Raw genomic sequence first — 20,710 nt, 5'->3', positions numbered from 1 at the left:
TGATCAATTTTTGTATAGGTTCCATGAACTGCTGAGAAGAAAGTATATTCCTTTCTGTCTCCATTTAGCTTTCGCCAAAGATCTATCATATCAAACTTTTCTAGTATTCTATTTACCTCTTTGACTTCTTTCTTATTTATTTTGTGGTTTGATTTATCTAATTCTGAGAGTGCAAGGTTGAGATCTCCCGCTATTATAGTTTTGCTATCTATTTCCTCTTGCAGCTCTCTTAATTTCTCTTTTAAGAATTTAGATGCTGCACCACTTGGTGCATACATGTTTAATATTGATACTGCTTCACTATTGATGCTTCCCTTTAGCAGGATATAATGCCCTTCCTTATCTCTTTTAATTAGATCAATTTTTGTTTTTGCTTGATCTGAGATGAGGATGGCTACTCCTGCTTTTTTGGTTTTGCCTGAAGCATAATAGATTCTGCTCCACCCTTTTACTTTTAGTTTGAATGTCTCATCCTGTTTCAGGTGTGTTTCCTGTAAACAACATATAGTAGGATTCTAACTTTTAATCCAGTCTGCTAACTGCTTCCTTTTTATGAGGCAGTTTGCCCCATTCACATTTATGGTTAGAAGGACTAATTCTATATTGCTTGCCATCCTATTAACCCCTGCTTATGCTTTTCCCCTTTCCTTCCCTTTTACCCTCCTATCCAGTATTCAACTGGTAAACACCACTTGCTTTTCACAGCCCTCCCTTTTTAGGATCCCTCCCCCACCTTAAAGATCCTCCCCTTATTTTACCCCTTTTCCTCGAAATTACTGTATTCCCTTCCCCTTAGCTTACTCCTTCCCTTTCACTTTTCAATGAAGTGGAAGAAGTTTCACCATAAATCGAATATGTCTATTGATACACGCTATGTTCATCTCCCTCCTTTCTTTCTCTCAGATATAATAGGTTACCTTTGCCTCTTCATGAGATGTAGTACCACCACTTTATACTTTTTTATGATATAATCTCCTTTCCACCTCTAGTTTCTAAGACAAATTGTACATATGTTCTTTACATATTTTTTTGACAGAAGTATAGTTCTCAAGATTTCTTTTTACCTTTTTTAGAAGTCTCTTGAGTTCTGTATTTGAAGATCAAACCTTTTATGTAGGTCTGGTTTTTTCATCAAAAATAGATGGAATTCATTTATTTCGTTAAATGTCCATCTTCTTCCCTGGAAAACGATGCTCATTCTTGCTGGGTAAGTTATTCTTGGCTGCATACCAAGTTCCTTAGCCCCTTCCCTAATTTTTGCCAGTTTATCTGAAACATAAAAAATTGAGAATTAAAGAAATGTCAACTTGATAACATAAACTTATTAGATTTTTCTAGACTGTTGGATTCACTTTTGCTCCTTCCTGTCTTCAATCTTTTCTCCAAGGCAGAGAACTCATTGAAAGTCCTGTTTATAATCTTAGTGGACATAGAAGCTGCCACTATTTTCTCATGTCCAATACATTGCTTCATGACTAGTCTGGAGTTCAAGAGTTATCTATCAACTTCTGAATCAGAAAGTCAAGAATTCTAGGCCATAAATTAAGAAACAATTCATTATTTGTTCCTTTTCTAAAAGTGGAAGTGGCATATATTGTGCTCTCTGGAAGTAAATATTTTTGGCTTTTGAGAATAGTATTGTGCTTACTTGCCTATGGGATAATTTAGTTCACGCTCCTTTGCCCTCCAGAATATCATATTCCAGGCCTTTTGATCTTTTAAAGTTGCTTGATCCTACATAATACTGATTGTGATTTCTCAATATTTGAATTATTTCTTTCTGGCTGCTTGCAGTATTTTTTCCCCTTGATCTGATAATTATGCAATTTAGCTACAATATTCCTTGGAATTTTCATTTTGGGGTCTCTTTCAGAGGGTGATTGGAGGATTCTTTCAATGACTATTTTATCTTCTGGTTCTAGGATGTCAGGGCAGTTTTCCTTGATGATTTCTTGAAAGATGTTGTCCAGGCTTTTTTTCATCATGATTTTCAGATAATCCAATAATTCTTGGATTATCTCTCCAGGATCTATTTTTGAGGTCAGTTCCAATGAGGTATTTTTTCACTTGCTTCTATTTTTTCATTTTTGGGGTTTTGTAAGGCTGATTCTTGATGTCTCAATAAGCCATTCACTTCCCTTTGCCCAATTCATTTTTAATAAAGTATTTTCTTCAGTTAGCTTTTTTACCTCCTTATGCATTTGGTTAATTATACTTTTAAAGAAGTTGTTTTGTTTATTGGATTTTTTTTCCGTTTCACCAATTCTATTTTCCAAGAAGTTGTGTTGTTCTTCCATTTCATCAAATGTATTTTTTAAGGAATTGCTTTCTTCAATTTTTGCATTTCCTTTTCCAAACTCTCCTGCAAAGCTCTCATTTCTTTTCTCCATTTTTCTTCCAACTCTCTTTTAAGATTCTTTGAAGAGAGCCTTTTTGAGTTGTAGACCAATTCATATTCCCCTTTGAGGATTCATTTGGAGATGTTTTGCCTTTTGTGTCCCCAGAGTTTGAATTTTGTTCTTCCCTGTCCCACAATAGCTATATGTGGTCAGGGCTCCTTTTGCTTTTTTTGTCATTTTTTCAGGTTGAGGTCTGCTCCTAAGGAGATTATCCCAAGCTTCCTTTACAAAGTAATAAGGGTCTCATTCTGTGTTGGGACCAGTACTGCTGCAGGCTTCCTCCCTGCACTGGGTGGCCTGGGCAAGTCCTGCTTGGGCTTCACAGCTCACTATTTGCCTTCTACGATTGTGTTGGAGGTCTCACAGCTGCTCTGCCGATCCACTGGCCTTCTAAACCAGGGCAGGTAGCCAGTGCTGTTGTATTTTGGTTAAGAGCCTCCTACTAAATTCCCTGCTAGAGGCCTCTCTGCACTCCAAATATTTGTGGGTTCTCTCACTCCAGAATCCATTTAGAGGCTCAATTCTGAGGAAAGCCAGGAAGAGTTCAGGCAAAGACCTCGCTACTCTCTGCCATTTTGGCTCCATCCTTCCATAAAATCTTGATGTTGGGAGTTGCTATTCTTATTTTCCTCATTCTTTATAGAAAGAAATTAGGATCCAAAGAATTGTGGTGATTTGAAAAATATTGAAATGCCCTTGAGAAGCAAAAATGGGATACAGTCTTGCTTCTATGTCTTTTATAGCAAAACTCTTTTAGAGAAGTCCTTTCCAAAGATCTTTGTTGTGATTAAAAAAAAAAAAAAAGAAATCTTACTCCTCTCCAGATGTTAATGTGAAGTAACAGTAATTTCTGGCTATTTTTAATTAATGCTTGCTTTTTAAATCATTTTAGTTATATATTCTTGATTACCCATGCATATTTTTCAACTAGCCAATATTGCATTACTGTTTGATATATTTAATCTCTGCCCTTTCAATTTAGTCCCATACTCTGAAAATACTTTGAAGAGGAATATGGAAAAGGTTTTTAAACTCAACCTAGAGAATATCAAAAAGTAGAATATTGAACAAATTCAATGACTGTTTCCCCCAGTGTATGGTTTCTCATGGGTTTCATGTTTCAGCACTTAGGTGCTAGGTAGCACAATGGATTCTGGCTTGGATTCAGAAAGACCTGAGTTCAAATGTGAACTCACATACTTATTACTGTGGGTGGCCAGTCATATCACTTAACCTTTAGTTTTCTCTACTCCAAAATGGGGATAATAGCAGCACCTTCCTTGAAGAATTGTAAGAAAATATGTATTAAAAAGTGCTTATATTTTTTAAGTATGAAGTACGTGACACAGCAGGTGGGATATAAATGCTTATCTTTTACCCCTTCTCATTTCCTCTTCCCATCCTAGCAACTTTTTTTCTTTTCTTGAAGAGTGACTTCAGTAACAGACCTTTGACTTCTTTTTGGCTATTCCTCTTTGGTCTTTCCTCCTCACCATAGTCCATCTTATTTTCCTAACATACATTATCCCCAGTAATATATTTCACTCCTCTTCTTCAAAGTTCCTCCTTAGTTAGTTGTGTAACTCGCTAACATCTTGGAAAATTCCTGAGTAAACTCCTTCTACCTCAGCAACTTGCCTCTTCCATTGATAGTCTTAGATAATTACTCAAGATCACATAACCAGTATGTGTCAGAGTTGGGACCTAAATCCAGTTTTTCCTGACCTTTCATCTAGGTTTTTACCACAATGTTGTGCCATGATGTTATTTGTGTTACCTCATGTCTTCAATATAGTTTAATTTATTTGAAACTTTCTAATTAATTTATTTATTTTGTAATATATATTATGTATAAATTATTTTTATTAATTAGATATTAAAATATGTAATTTATTTAAAGTATCTGCAATATCTTAGGTTATACAGAGTTACAGTGGAACAGGGGTTCATGGGATTATAAAGGAAAATAATTATGTTGGAACCCCCAGATTTTCCTATGAGATCAAGAAGAGATCTTAAGGTAGCAATCATCCCCTACGTCTTTTCTTCTGAATGTAAACTGTCCACAATTCAATTGAAGTAGCTTTCCATTTCTTTCACTATGTTGTTTGATTTTCTCCATTCCCAGAAAATGTGGCACTCTAAGCTGACTAATATTCCAGAAGAAGTCTGACCTAGTAATCCTTGCTCTGAACCAGGTGTTCTTAACCTGGCCTTTGAGACTTTTTTCCCCGATGGGTCTGGGGGTTCCGATATAATTGTTTTTGCAGATGAGGAAACTGAGGCAGATTGGGTAAGTGACTTACCTAGAGTCACCACTAGTGTCTGAGACCACATTTGAACTCAGGAAGATGAAGCTTCCTGATTTCAAACCCAGTGCTCTATCCACTACACCTCATTGGGAAAGAGGAGGAGTGTTAGGTAGATTATAGAATCATATATTAACAAGCTGTAAAAGAACCTGTTTTATTTCCATATGTCACAGTGAAGCTAATGTTAACTGAATGTAAGGACAACTCCTAATGTCTAGTGTTACTCCAAAGGCTGCTTACAAGGAAGGGGATTCCATGAGATCTTAAAGAAAAAGGTGTCTAATTATTAGGGGTAAGATATTATTAGGGGTAAGGTAGAAGAGAGTCCTTTTTAGGAAGTGGTGACATTAGATGACCTTAGGGTCCTTTCACATCTGAGAACCTGTTTTTATTATGTATACATGTTGATTCAATGGCATGTTGAATATCACATATATGTATACATACATATAGTGTTGTGTTGTACATATTCATAGGAATCTGTGTGTATACACATATATGTATGTGTTTATATTCATATATACATCCATGCATATCCTCTCTCTCTCTCTCTCTCTCTCTCTCTCTCTCTCTCTCTCTCTCTCTCTCTATATATATATATATATATATATATATATATATATATATATATATTATAATATGATATACAACACACACATATCTCCATATGTTGTATTAAACTATTACATGGTTCAGATTACATTAAATTATGTTCAAACTAGATGGCTCAAATTATTTACTCCTTAGGAAACATTTCATCCTGCAAAAAATTGCTTTGAAGGTAGACTGTTAAGTACTGATTTTCTTTCGGCAAATCATTTTCTTTTGCATTAAACACAATTTCTAAGTTCAATAGGAAAAAGCAGAGATGTTGGAGGCTGGAGATGCTTCTATATGGCTCTTCATTTTATTGCAGAGTTGTCTTGTTTTCCCACTCATCTGTGAAATGCAATAATAATAATACTTACCTATTGGTTCTTGGGGATTTTTTTTTTTTAATGAAGGAAAACAGAGGAAATGGGAGCAGAGCAAAAGTAATTAGAAATTTTTTATTCTATTAAGCCTTATGAAGGGATTTGTGTAATTAAACCATATTAAAGCTTTTCAAAAAGGTTTATAATTATCATTTTATAGGGGTTTCAGGTTTTATACAAGGCTCCTGAAACTTTGAAAATAGGCATTAAAAAGAATAAATCTGTTTGTAGAAAATAAATTGAACATAATGGACCTATTGTGAGAATAATTCTACATTTTACAATCTAAGGAGAAAAATACTTTCATACATAAATAGAACCTAAAAAAAATAAATGTGTTAACTGAGTAAATATAGTGGAATGGAATAAAATCTTAACCTTAGGAATGGCTCATCTGATCCAATATGTCTCCTTTCTTTTCATTTTTATTCATGTTTCCCAAAATCAATTCCTTTGTTATGGTGAAATAAATCTGGATGCCTCATGGAGAAGTTTTTATAATACTTCCTTTGTATTAGATTTATGCTTTTCATTTTTGTTATTCACATATCTTTGACCGAAGATGAATTTTATGTCAGATAAAATAGCTGAGAAATCATAGATTTGGATGATTGTGTATGTATTTTTAATATACATAATGATTAAAGGAGAAAGTGGGGGGAAAAAGTAGCAAAGCTATTAACATTGAATGTGTTTATGTTGCATATGTATCATAGGTGATTTTCTTAGGTACAGTTGCATAATTCTCACAAAAGCAAGTTCAGGACCTGAAGAGATCATCTCACTGAAAATCAAAAAAAACATTAAGGGCTCTTCAGCTTCCTGGCCTGGAGACCCACCCAAGTCTCTATAACAGTAGCCCTCAAATCTGCAGTATTGCTCATACACCCTTTTTAATATTTGTTTAATATTAGTTTCTCCTTAAAACACATCAGTGTGCATTTATCTTATCCACATTCATGGCCAGCATTTCTAAGGACTGTTTGTGGGCTTTTTCCTCCTCAACTCTGTGTAACCATTAGCCCCTCAGTGTCCAAGGCTTGGGCAGAACTGCTTATTTGAACATCCTTTTACTATAAAATAAGGAATTATAATTCATAACTTTATTTCAAGAATCTATAAGAATGCCTGAAATTCCAGGCATTGTGCTAGGAGTTGGGAATAAAAAAGACAAAAATGGAAATCCTTGCCCTCAAGAAACTCATAATTCTTAGGGGATGTTATATGACTTCTGAATTGGAATGGCTTTGAAGGGGGGGCAAAAAATTTACATAGATTTTCCAATAATAGGGGTGCTGTGCCTATATCCCCTGGGATGTGAAAGGGAGAAGTATATTAAGTAATAATTCATTACATCATTCATTCCAATCAATGTCTAATCTCTTTTTAGTCCAGGATACACTGTTTAATTTTCATACTACGCTGAATGATACTTTAATTTTCCTCCAAACTTCTCCCTTTCCATCTTATACCAATCCATTCCAGCTATTGTTTGGATTTTTTGCTAGCTTGTTAATGTCTTTTTGCTGCTTTGATTTTTCATGTTCTTTTCATTTAATAATACTATTTCCACCATCAGTAAAACAGGTTCTTATAACAAAGAAAATGCAAAACAGCCTCAAAGACTTTTTTTCCAAAAGTGGTGTCTCACACCTATGTTAGCTTGACTGCTTCTTGAAGTCCTTGATTAGAATCACAGAAGCAGGTGAAGAAAGCACATTGCAGAGATTATGATTTACAGTTGGCTGAGCCATCCCTTGAGTTAGGCCCTTAATACATCTGGCTTGAATGGACACTGCCAGGCTTCAGAGGAGGGGTAGACTTAATGAAAGGAAAATTCCCTAATGATTAAAGCCCAATAAAGTGGAATAGACTACTTCCATTGGGTAATTATCAGGAATGAGATAGCTATAGAAGTCATTTAATCCTCAGCTACTAGAGATTTTCAAATGGGGGAGGTGCCTCTTAATGGAAAATTTCAAAAGGAATTTCCTACTCAGATGTAGATGACTGCAGAAGTTCTATCCAACACTGAGCTTCTGTCATCATGACAGCTCCCCCGAAAGAGTTACCTACTTATTTAACCCCAGCAGTGATCCCCTTGGACTTCATGTACTCACATACTCAAGTCTGTGATTTCATCTATTTAGGAGTTGAGTTCATTGATATAATGGTTGGGGTAGGTGGGACTTAAGATGTTGTCTTGCTCAATCTCTGTATTTTGCAAATAAAGAAACTGAGGCTGGGAAGTGAAATGCTTATTTACTATGTGAGATCACCTGGCTAATTAGTGGTAGAGCTGGCATGAACTCTGTAGGCCTTCCTTTTAAGAGGTCCTTCCACGATTCCACAATACCTTCTTTGTTCCAAGTTCAGCTGATTTATCACTTGGACTTTGCAGTAATTATTTTAAACAAAAAATGACTTTTAAAATAGGCAAACTTGAAATATCAATATGCCAATGTGGCTATCATTATCTTTGAATCATATGCTTTATGGGACTTGTCCACGGTTCTAGAACTTGACAAAGCTTTCTGTGGTTTTACCTATACTATATCCATTCTGGGTTGTTCTTCTCCTTCCCCCTACTCCTCAAATTATCATGTTTTGTTTTATTTTGCCTTCCCAATGGTAAGGGATTCTCGTGTTTAGGCTGTTAAAGTAAAGTGACAGCACCAGTTTACTCTTCTAATTTCCTCTTCATTCCTCTGACATTTCATCATTTCATCATCATTCCTCTCTTTTCAGGTCACCAAAACTGCGTTGCTTTCAGTTATTTTCAGCTATTATGTAACTTCTCTTACTATTACTTAACAATTTATTCTTACTCTCATTTGACACACGTATATTCTTGTTACATTATCAAGTTGCCCTTCAACATTCTTTAAGATATCTTTTAAAAATAAAATTATATGACTAATGTCTACAATACTCACTTTTGTTTGTTTCTTTTGGACTTCTGGAAAGTCAGAGGTAAATATAGTTGAATTGAGGAATACTTATTCTTGTAGGATACATGTGAGTGTTTTTATAATTATATGGCTAATATCATTTGTTATTAATTATGTAACTGTCTATTTGGTTTTAAGCATTATTTTTGGTTCTTAATTTTCTGTATTTTGTCTCACTGGCTGTGGTTTTCTGTATACAAAACTGTGAACCAGTCTCTGACTTCAATATATTATTCTATCTCCCTATGGTTTCCATACATGAATAAAAAGTAACAGTGATTTTTATCTTGTATTTTACAGAGAATTCCTAAGTTGTATGCATACATAACACAGATCAAATTTATTTATTTGTTTTGGGGTGGGATGCAATTGTAGCCTGAAAGAATCATGAGCCACTTTTTCTAGAAGGCCTTAATTCAAAGAGAGATTCTTTATCAGATATAAGTGAATATTGATAAGTTTGATGGTTTCTCATCATTTACATTTGCAGGGGGATAAAAGACATATTTTCTCATACTTCATTTTATTCAGTCTTTGTCCTTCCTAACACATGGCTGAAAAATTATGGTTTGCCTTTGTTCCAAAAACAATATAATTTTATTTTCCAAAATGAATATCTTGAGATATCAATTCCCTGTTGGTAAAGCAAATTCCCAACTCCTATTTGGAAATAGAAATTCATTTTTTTCTGAGTTGTTTCCTTCTATGCTTAGTATAAAGGGAAAATGTCTATATTTAGTATTTTTTAAAAAACTGAGCATGAATATATGCTTCTATAACACTGATTTTTAGTGATTCCTTTTATTGTTTCAGGCATGGCTACTCGAGATCTTCTATATCTTTTAAAGATAATTTCGGAGAACTGGATTTTTTACATGAACTGAAAATTTAGGTAAGATATTTATAGAAAATAAAATGGACATAATAGAAATGATAGTTTTCATTCATGTAAATTATTTTGTCCTTTTTAAGAAATAAATTAATTGCTTTTAACATTCTTTTATTTTTAAATTTTGAGTTCCACATTCTCTCCCTCCTTATCCATTGACAAGGGAAGCAAAATGATTTCAATTGTACACATGAAATCATGCAAAAAATTTCACATTAATCCATATTGCAAAAAATAAGTGAGAGAATTAGGTTTTATTTTGTACTCAGAATTTATCAGTTCTTTCTATGAGGTGGATAGCATTTCTTTCTCATGAATTCTTTGGAATTATCTTGGATTATTGTATTGATCAAAATAACCAAGTCTTTTCACAATTGATCCTTATCTAATATTACTATTATTGTACACAGTGAACAGCTGGTGGTTCTTATTTTATTTTGCATCAGTTCATATAAGTCTTGCCATGTTTTTTCTTAAACATCCCTCCCCACCACCTTTGCCATTTATTATAGTACAATAGTATTCCATTACAGATTTGTTCAGCTATTCTCCAACTGATGAGCATTCTCTTAATTTCCAATTCTTAACCATCACAGAAAGAAATGCTGTAAATATTTTTGTTTATATAAATCTTTTCCTTTTTCTCTAATCTCTTTGGGATAGAGATGATACTGTTGTGTCAAAGGATATGCATAGTTTTGTAGCCTTTTGTACATAGTTTCAAAGTGATTTCTAGTATGATTGGATACCACTCCACCAACAGTTTATTAGTGAACCTATTTTCCCTCATCATCTCCAGCACATGTCATTTCCAATAGGAGTGAGGTAGTACTTTAGTGTTGTTTTAATTCATATTTCTTTAATCAATATCTCCTTTGATTTTCACAACTACCCTGAAAGATAAGTGCTATTATTATCCCCAATTTACAATTGAGGAAACTGAGGCAGATGGAAGTCAAGTGACTTTCTTGAGTCATGAAACTAGTAAATATCAGGTTGAATTTGAATTCATATCTTTCTGACTTCAGACCCAGCTTTGTCAGCTTTTTTTTAATTATAGCTTTTTATTTATAAGATATATGCATGGGTAATTTTTCAACATTGACAATTGCAAAACCTTTTGTTCCAACTTTTCCCCTGTTTCCCCCCCACCCCTTCCCCCAGATGGCAGGTTGACCAATACATGTTAAATATGTTAGAGTATAAATTAAATACAATGTATGTATACATGACCAAACAGTTGTTTTGCTGTACAAAAAGAATTAGACTTTGAAATCGTGTCCAATTAGCCTGTGAAGGAAATCAAAAATGCATGCAGACAATAATAGAGGCATTGGGATTTCTATGTAGTGGTTCATAGTCCTCCCAGAGTTCTTTCACTGGGTGTAACTGGTTCAGTTCCTTACTGCTCTATTGGAGCTGATTTGGTTCATCTCATTGTTGAAGAGGGCCATGTCCATCAGAATTGATCATCATATAGTATTGTTGAAGTATATAATGATCTTCTGGTCCTGCTCATTTCACTCAGCATTAGTTCATGTAAGTCTCTCCAGGCCTTTCTGAAATCATCCTCTTGGTCATTTCTTACAGAACAATAATATTCCATGATATTCATGTGCCACAATTTATTCAGCCATTCCCCAAATGATGGGCATCCACTCAGTTTCCAGTTTCTTGCCACTACAAAAAGGGCTGCCATAAACATTCTTGCACAAACAGGTCCCTTTTCCTACTTTATAATCTCTTTTGGGATATAAGCCCAGTAGTAACACTGCTGGATCAAAGGGTATGCACAATTTGATAACTTTTTGAGCTTAGTCCTAAATCATTCTCCAGAATGGCTGGATGTATTCACAATTCCACCAACAATGTATCAGTATCCCGGTTTTCTCACATCCCCTCCAACATTCCACATTGTCTTTCCCTGTCATTCTAGCCATTCTTTGTCAGCAAATTTTATTTGATCCTGGGTAGTTAAGAATTTTTTTTAAAAAATTGTTTTGGCAATTTTTCAGTATTAGGGAAAGTCAATCTTATGAAGAATATTGTTTTATTTTACATCATAAAGTCACTTCAGTTTCTAATTATTTTGACTTTCCATATATACCTTAAGAAAAATCAGGGCTTTTATCTTCTCCTGCCCGTTTTATTTACTAAATGCTGTATCTTATATTTCATCTTCAAAAATTTCCATCAGGGTATTGTGTCCTTTTGGCAGTTGCGGTTATTTGCTAGAGAATGTTGGAAGTGAGCCTTTCCTTGGTAGATTTTAGCTAATTGTACTTTTTTTGTTGGCAAGGAGTCTTTACCCATTGACTAATTTCTGTTTTTTCTTCAATTCATAGATAATCCCTGCTTCTTTTTTTAATGGGTTTAAAGAAGGTAAAGCAGTAGAAAATGAATACAGGAATCTTAGGGCTTCACTGAAAGTAAAATAACATCAGTAAAAATCAAAATTCATTAACTAATGCTATTTAGTTCTTTTGCTTTGATGTAAACCATGTTAAAGTTCCAGTCTAAAAGCACAGAAAGCATACGTTGCCTTGAGGGAACTGAACAAAAATCTGAGTTGAGTGAATGAATGAGGTAATCAACCACAACCACATCTTCTTGGCTCTCTGAAGGGCTTTGGGAGAAATCAGGTAGGGATCAGCAATTAAAATATTCAGGCAGCTATGAGCCATTAGTTCTTCACAAGATTAAAAATTATGCATTACTTTGTTGTTCTTGTTTTTAAAGACAGTGAATATGATTACAGTGATATGTTTAATGCTGTGGTTAATGACTCATGATTATGTATTTGAAACCTGAGTTTTGGAATAAGCTACCATTCTGACCTTAGTTTAGTTTCCTCTTTGTCATATAGAAGCCATTTGAAATCTGTCACAATAAGGGAAAAAGTGAGGAGCAAAAAATATCTTTTCCTGTACTTATTTATCTCATTGGCTGTTTGCTGACACATACAAAACTACTTTATAATGTCTGAGCTTGTGGGGTCAATAAGTATCCCATCGTTTAAGATTTCAAGGAAGATCTTCAGTCCCTGCGATATCCTATACCCTAGTTATCCAGGAAAATATGAAAATAGCTCCATGATTTTTGAGAAACAGCTCTAGCTTTGAGGAAAAATATAGTATATAGGGAAAGGTCATAATGTATTGATCAAGATGAGTTTTAAATCAGTAAGACAAGTTGTTTCCTGTACTTCCTTTCCTTCATTAAAAATGTAATATTTTGTATTCTTGCCACTATTCTATTTGCAGAATTGGTTGGATTGCAATTTCTCATGGACAGCATCAGTTTCTCCTCCTTAATATCCTTGGAGGGATAGAGAGAGTTGTCTGTCATTTTCAGCTGATCATTTTTTTTAGGCACACATGTTCTGCTGTGCATTTGAATGCACGTCTTGGCCTCTCAGTGAATGATTCAGAATAAAAATAACAATAACAACAACAACAGTAATATTCCCTCAGCTATTTTTCTTAATTAAACTCACCAGTCCACCAGTTTCCTTGAGCAGTGCCTTTTGGAGAATTATGTATGTCAAATAATTGTTCTTAGAACTTATGAAGTCATCTCAAAGGTATCTAAGATAAGAATTTCCTTTAAAAAAAATTAATGAAATACCATTGACTTAAAGTCCCTAGAATATTGACCTGGTAAGGTAGTGTCCCTTCCATAGTTTCTGAACTGAGAGAATAATTTTCCATGTAAGGTCCTTAAGTCATGGATAAGATCATTTTTGCCACCACCTCTCTGGCAGTGCCTGATCCAATTTTTTAAAGTGGCCTGTCGTTTCACCAGTGTAGGGCAGTGATTCTCAAACCTTTTAGGCTTTGAATCTCTTTGCTGTCTTAAAATTATTGAGACTATTTTCTCTCCCTAAGCCCAAGAGGTTTTGTTTATGTGATCCATAGCAATATTTGCTATCTTAGAAATTAAAGCATCTTGGCAGATTATGACAAATATTTTTATCACATAGACCCACTGAAAGTGTCCGGGGAACTCAAAGCACACTTTGAAAACTGGTAGAAGTAATTCCTAGTGAGGGATAGAGCTCCACTGATGTAGCTTAGTATCTGTTCTGTAGCTTAGAAACTTGAGAGTTGTTTTGAAGCACTGAGAGATTTACTGAGTTGCCCTAAACTACACAGGTAACTTCTTGAACCTGGGTCTTCTTTCCTCTAAGGCTGGTTTTCTATCTAATTCACCAGAGGTGTCAAATTCAAAATAGAAATGGGGGCCACCAAACTGTACATAAGTTTCCCTGTAGGCTGTATCTCAGCTTCAAAAATCATACATTGATATGTTTTTTTCTTTATTAATTGATTTATTTTGTTAATTATTTTCTAGTTAGATTTTAATTTGATTGAGTGTAAGGAAGCATTGTGGGCCACATAGGCACATCCTGCCTTACATGCTAGCAATTTGACCTTTGTCAATTCCCTTAATCCTTCTCAGCCTTAGTTTCTTTATTTGTACAATGGGGATAGTAATAGCACTTACTTCACAGGTTGTTGTGAGGACCAAATAGAAAAACATTGATACAGTGCTTTGTAAACCTTAAAGTGATAATATATTAGTCATTATTATTATAAGACAGTCCTACTTTTAGTGGATAGGTTTTGCACTATGATTGCATGTTTCTGGAAAGGGTAATGATTGTTACTGTATTTCCTTTTTGTTAACTTTTCAAAAAAAGTTCTAGAAATAGTCATGCTATTTCAGATTTTGCTGTCATATATAAAAACTTGTGGCTTATAATGGAATGTCCCTCCTTAATCTACCATTATGTAGATTTGATCTGAATAGAAACTATTGTAGGACCCCCCCCCCTTTTAATGTACAATGTATTTGAACCTTGGATTGATCCCAGCTCAATTGAGTAAGGTTGGAGAAATAGCTTTTGTGGGAAGTTCTGGTGATTAGCTGCTTGTGGCTGGTTAGTGCAGAGCACGGTAAGAATGCTTTCTAGCAAACCCACATGAATTCCCTTGCAACTTAAGAATATGGCTGCTCACCAAAAAAAAATTAAGATAATGGGATTTGAGCTATCCAGAATTGTCCTATATCCTTAAGTGTAGGGGGAAAATTGCCATATCAGTGGCTTATAGCTATGTGCTTAGAGGCTTTATTAAATCCCCAAATTCTTAATGTACTAAATGATCTATTGACTTAGATGTATTTGGAATTTCAGAACATCTCACATGGCAAGCAACTGTACTTTGACCTTGACTTTGGCAGTAATGGGTCTGTATATCATGCTAATTCAATAGTGCTAAAACGTCATTGTATAGCTGTAGTAATCGAAGCATTCACCAATTTACTGAGCAAATGGAAAGTGGGTACTTTCCGAACCATGACTCATAATCTTGCAGAATCGTAGAATCTTAGAGACGTGATGGAACCTCTCAGATCAGAGGTCCACTGCTACATTGGAAAAGAGAGCAGGGTTAGGAGTCCAAGCATCTAGATTTGAGTCCTGATGTATTATAGATCTGTACCTTTGGGTATGTTGCTTGATTTCTCCCTGCAACTGTATTCTGAGTAAAACTAGCATGCTGAATAAGATGATATATAAAATCTGTTCCATTTTTAATCCCAGATTTGCTCGACTTGTCCCACCACTCTGGTTCCTCAGTTTTCTCATTTGTAAAATGAGGGGATTGGACCTTAGAAATCCTTTCCAACTCTAAACCTATACTCCTACAATTTAGTCTGTTTTGCTTATTTTGTCAGTTGGTTCTAATTTGCTAATATATTAATAAATAATATTAACAAATAAGCAACAAATGTTAAGTAAGTAATCCACATTAAAGTTAGCCAGGAGCCAAATTCTCATAGTTCATTCCTAGTGTGTGTGTGTGTATATGTGTGTATGTTTGTGTTTGGTGTATATATATATGAAATATTTTTGTACTGCTATATATTAAAATGTTTTCCCAAGTATATAGGGCCCAATCTATACAAATGGAATTTCTAAGAGAATTAATTTGATAGTGTAGACAGATATTTCAGAGGGCAGATTGGGTCATGAGACTATTTCAATTTCTTAGCCAAGTAATTGAAATGCATCCTGAGACACACAGAGACAGAACCCAGTGGTTTCATTAGGTGAATGAAGTACCCCAAATCAAAAGAGCCTTTCTTGTTCCTCTCCACTAAAAATTCCACAAATAAGTAATCCTCAATTTATTTACCTCTAAGGGATGATAGAATGACTCAGTCCTGCCAGTATTAGAGCTCTTGGCTCCACACAGTCTAGGGCGTCCAGAATTCTCATACCATTCTGCTTTATCCTTTGGAAAGTTTCATATAATTGCAGAATGTCCAATTTTATAAAAGTCCAGTTTTGGCCATTGCATCATCCTTGTTATCGCTAAGGTATTCTTAATAGAAGCCTGGATTCAGAATACCCAGAGCTCAGCGAAGTTTAATTAATATATTTATTTAGAACTCATAAGATCCATAGCCATGCCCTCTGGCAAAAATATTTTTGAAAATAAAAGTCTTTGGGTTTTAAATAGCTTTGTTTTTGTTATTGTTTTTTAAATAACTATTGCTAATAGATTGAAAACACAATATTCTCTCTGTACCTTAAGTCTATCATGACAAGGTCACCTCTGGTTCAGGCTCCTTTGTCTCAATCTGTGGACATAGAAATTTGATTAGCAGTTCCCTTGAGAGTAATCATATCTAAATTATTTTGTGAGTCATGATGCCACTTTAATTAATTGACAGTGAAAAAATCTTATTCCCCAAATAACTATCATAATATTAACTAGTTAGCTTACTCTTTTCTCTTCAGATAGACTGTTATATACTGGGATTCCTTCCTTGTTTATTCCTGCCAGAATGGACCTTCCCAGCCTCTGGACTATAGCATTTTTACTTTTCCCCCACACAAATGCTCTCTTTTATAATAATTATTTGCTTACATATCTTATCTCTCTAATTAAATTGTAAGTTTGTTGGAAATGAGGATTATGATAGGTACATTTTTAGCATCTGTAATTTCAGGCTCTGGTCTCCTACACACTTAATTCTTAATCAATATTTGTTGAATGCATGAATTGCCAGTATTAACTTTTCCCCTTTTAGTATTGTTTTAATATTGTTGTTGAGATTATGTAAATTATGTAAATCCAACTAATCCAATCTAATTTAACATATTTGTTAAGTATCTACTATATACAAGCTATTGTGCTACTTGAAGAACCAAACATTTTAAGCAGATAGGGAAATCTTTTATTAAACAACAGTTTTATTAAAGAGCATTTATACAATAATAGACTGGCATTATAATCTGTATATGTGATGTAGAAACAATGTTAACTAACCTATAGGGATATCCCTGAGTCTGTGATTTTTGTGGGAAAAAGAAATTCTTTCTAGCATTGCAGCAGTGTTTCTTTAGTTTTAAGGTTAGTTACTTATATCACTGAAAGCTGAAGTGTCTTGCCCAAGGTCCCTTAGTGTCAAAGTATATGTCAGAGGCTGGATTTGAACTCAGTGCTTTTGAAAAAAAAATGACAACACAACATACTATGATACTCCTAGTAATACACTCCCAAATCTTGTAATTTCTTACTTCCCTATATTTTTTCATCTATTTTTCTTTCATGACTTTTACTACCTGGAGTATTTCAATAGCTTTCTAACTGGTCTCTCTGACATTTCTTGACCCCATTTGGGGTTTTCTTGGTAAAGATACTGAACTGGTTTTCAATTTCCTTTGCCATCTCATTTTATAACTCAAGAATAGCATTAAGTGACTTGCCCAGGGTCACACAGCTAATAAGTATCTCAGGCCAGATTTGAGCTCAGGAAGACTCTTCTTCCTGATTCTAGACATGGTATTCCATCCACTGTCTAGTGGATATCTAGCTGACACTAATAGGGAAAAATGGAGAGGAGGGATGGTTTGAAGGAATTGGTGAGTTTAAGGTACCTTTGAGACTTCTTATTTGAGATGTTCAGAAGACAGTTAAAGACTTTACATTAGAACTCACTCTCTGCTGAGAGTTTTGGGGATTTATAGATCTGAGGATCACCTGCATAGAGATGACAGTTGACCCATGACAGTTGAAGGGATCACAAAGACAAATAGTATAAAAGAAAAAGAGATGAACAAATAGGACAGAGCCTGCATGAACTGGATGAAATTCCGGCAAAGTATACTGAGTAGGAAGGATCTAACATGTCAGAAGACAATCAGGAGACAAGAATGTCACAAAAACCTAGAAAACAGAGATTATCTGTGAAGAGAATGTAATTAAGAATATTGAATGATGCAGATATGTCTAGAATGATGAGAAATGAGAAAATGCTATTAGATATTTGTCAATTAATAGATTATTAGTCACTTTGGAGAAGGTAGTTTGAACGATTAGTTGTAAAGCCAGATTGCAGAGGGCTTAGAAGTAAGTGAAAGGAGAGGAAATAGTGACGTCCATTGCAGAATTTTTTCTCAAAGAATTTAGCTGAGAAGATGAGGGCTAGAGAACTATATCTTAAGTGATATACCCTTATCAAATCATATAGACTTTTAAAAAAGATTGGGGAGACTTGGGTATGTTTGTAGGCAGCAAGGAAGGAGTCCATCAACAGGAAAAGTTTAAAGTTTAGAGAGAGGCTTGCAATGATAGAGGATTCAATCTTCTGGTGAAGATGGGATGGAAAGAAGTAGAAGTATATGCCCAAGGGTGTACACTTTGGCAGGAAGGAGGGCCAGTTCTTTATAAGAAATGGAAGTGAATAGAAGCTCATATAGGGAAAATGGGGGAGAAGAGAAAGATCTAGCTGGATCATCTCGTTTTTTTAAAAGTATGATGCTGAGTCTTCAGCAGAGAAAGTAGGGTATAGAAAGATAGTGTAGTGCCAGGTTGTAAGGAATCCTATCCATGTCGAGCCATTTTATCCATGTAGTGTGAAATAGATCTTTATTTTATCCTATAGGTAAAAAGAGAGTCATTGAAATTTCTTGAAGAGGACTATAAGATCACAGTGTTTTAGGAATAATAATCTGGAAATCACATAAAGCATAGAAGGCAGGGAGCCTATTTAATGGAAGCAATTGTGATATTCCTGGTGTTTAAAAATTTTTTTAGTCATTATTTCCTTGATATAGGGAGGTACAAATCCAAAACTTCCTCTATAAATGTATAGACTTAGAGTTGCCTTTGAGCACTGAAAGAATAGATGTCTTGGCCAGGTTCCTGAAGCCAGAAGTAGGAGGTTGAATCCTGGCTCTGAAGCTAGCCTTCTATCCCTTTTACCATGCTTTTGGGTGTATAAGCTCATGAATATTAGAAGGGGCCTTTCAAGTTTAGGTAATGGCAGAGTTACTGGAAAGGAGGCGTCATCATAAGGCACAGGTAAAGGATTTTGTTGGCCAGGTATGGTGAGGACAGAGTAAAAATTTCTGGAACCTCTTTAACATCAAGGAATCTAAACCTCATTCAAGTTTTTAAAAAGGAAGGTATTCTGGAAACCTCAGAGAAATTAGTTTCTTGAAGCCTCCTTTTTGATTCCTTCCCTAGTTTTTCCCGTGACATTTTGCTTATTTCTTTTTGCTACTTGAAATTAAAAACTCAATTGGTAGTACAGCCTATTTCCTCCCACCTCTTCCCCTCTCTTCCCTCTCCTTTCTCTGTAGCTTTATACTTTTTTTTTTTTTTTTTTAAATTTTGGGCAATTAATTCATGTCAGTTTCTTATACTTTGTTTTGTAAGTTAATAAAAATTATTCATAAAACTGGTTGGGAGAAACCAGAGAATCCTGTATCCTGTATAGCTTAGGTTCAGTTCTTATATTATTTTGGTATAATTACTCCTCTTACTGAAAAAGTCCAGTATTGATTTTGTCTGAAAGCAAACTTTTGAAAAGAGTTGTATATCAAGAAGCAAAAATAAAGAGGAGACATTAAAGTCTTGGCTCCTTTGTTTTAGATAGAGGTTCATTGTTGGGGAAATGGTTATTTGTAGTAAAGAAATCAAAGGTGGTGTAAAGGGAAAATGTATTTTTTATGTAATGGATTTTTTTTTTTTAGAACAACTTTTAAAATGTCACTGCAGATTAATGCAGGGAGCTGGATTCTTTTTAGAAAGTGGGTCAAGCGACCTCATGTTTATGTATGAGGAGGGTTGTAGTATAATTTTAGGTTTATCTAACATTTCCTGATGTGGCAGTTAATATTAATGCCCCAAGCCTAAATTGTATCTTGGCAAAATGTAATTAAAACAAATCTGGTTAGTTTGTTTACCCTTTTTAAGAGCACATGTTTTAAACCCATGTTCTTTAAACTTTATGGTGACATAAAAGGAAAGAGCTGCTTGTTAAATTTCATAACTACCAAAATTACAATGAACTTCTCTCCATAACTGTAAGTTACAGTGATTAAGAATTTAAGGGGCTAAAAGCCACTATCTACCTTTCCAAAAATCTTCATTAAATTTTGATAGAATAATTTGTTGTAGAAGTAGTTTTGAATGAGAGGCAGTTTGATATGGTTTAAAAAAAAAGTTTGGAGTAAAATCTGGGCTCATTTCTCTGGGTATTCCTTATTAACTTTATGACCACTTCCTCCTTCTGTCCTTGCATTCCTTGTCTATAGTGTGAAGGGGCTGTATGTTCTCAGATTCTACATTTGCATCCAATTTTTGATTGAGAGTAATCATTTTATAATATCTTTTCTATTAAAAATTAGAGATAAACATCAGAATAGTTTCTTTGAAGTTATCAAGATTATTAAAATTCTGAATGAATAGATGATAGCTTTGTGGAAAATATTTTTCTACTGAGTCCTCCTTAAAGGCATGTAGTTAGCAGGAAGTAAATTGATATTAGAGATCAAGATTAAATAACCTATAGTTCATTATCTGGTGGGACAGAAAGTATAATGTTTGCTCACTATTCAGATAATTTCATTGATGATGATGATAATGATGATGGCAATTATATAATCCTTTAAGCTTTACAAAAAATCCTACATATATTTATGCATACATGAATAAAATCATTTGGTCCTTCCATTTAGTGTTCATGGATCTTGTATATCCCTAGTTAATTCTTTAATAGTCTCCCCTATTAGAATGTGAGCTTCCTGAGAACAAGGACTATTTTTTTGTGTTTCTTCCTATTCCCAGAGCCTTACACAAACCCTGGCATATTAGGAAGGGCTTAG

The 20,710-nt window shown here is 34.5% G+C and overlaps 1 protein-coding gene across 1 annotated transcript in view; it reads left to right on the top strand.

Annotated features, from left to right (window-relative positions):
- The window catches only part of TLN2 (talin 2), a 528,019-nt gene that overhangs the window by 230,141 nt on the left and 277,168 nt on the right, over positions 1-20,710 (top strand). The window contains 1 exon segment of the mRNA XM_074294922.1: positions 9,450-9,528. The gene's annotated coding sequence lies outside the window, so the exon portion shown is untranslated.

This window comes from Sminthopsis crassicaudata, chromosome 2 (assembly GCF_048593235.1).
Source record: "Sminthopsis crassicaudata isolate SCR6 chromosome 2, ASM4859323v1, whole genome shotgun sequence".
Lineage (NCBI taxonomy): Eukaryota > Metazoa > Chordata > Mammalia > Dasyuromorphia > Dasyuridae > Sminthopsis > Sminthopsis crassicaudata.
Note: the sequence above shows the minus strand (reverse complement) of the source record. Positions and strands in the feature narration are given on the sequence as shown.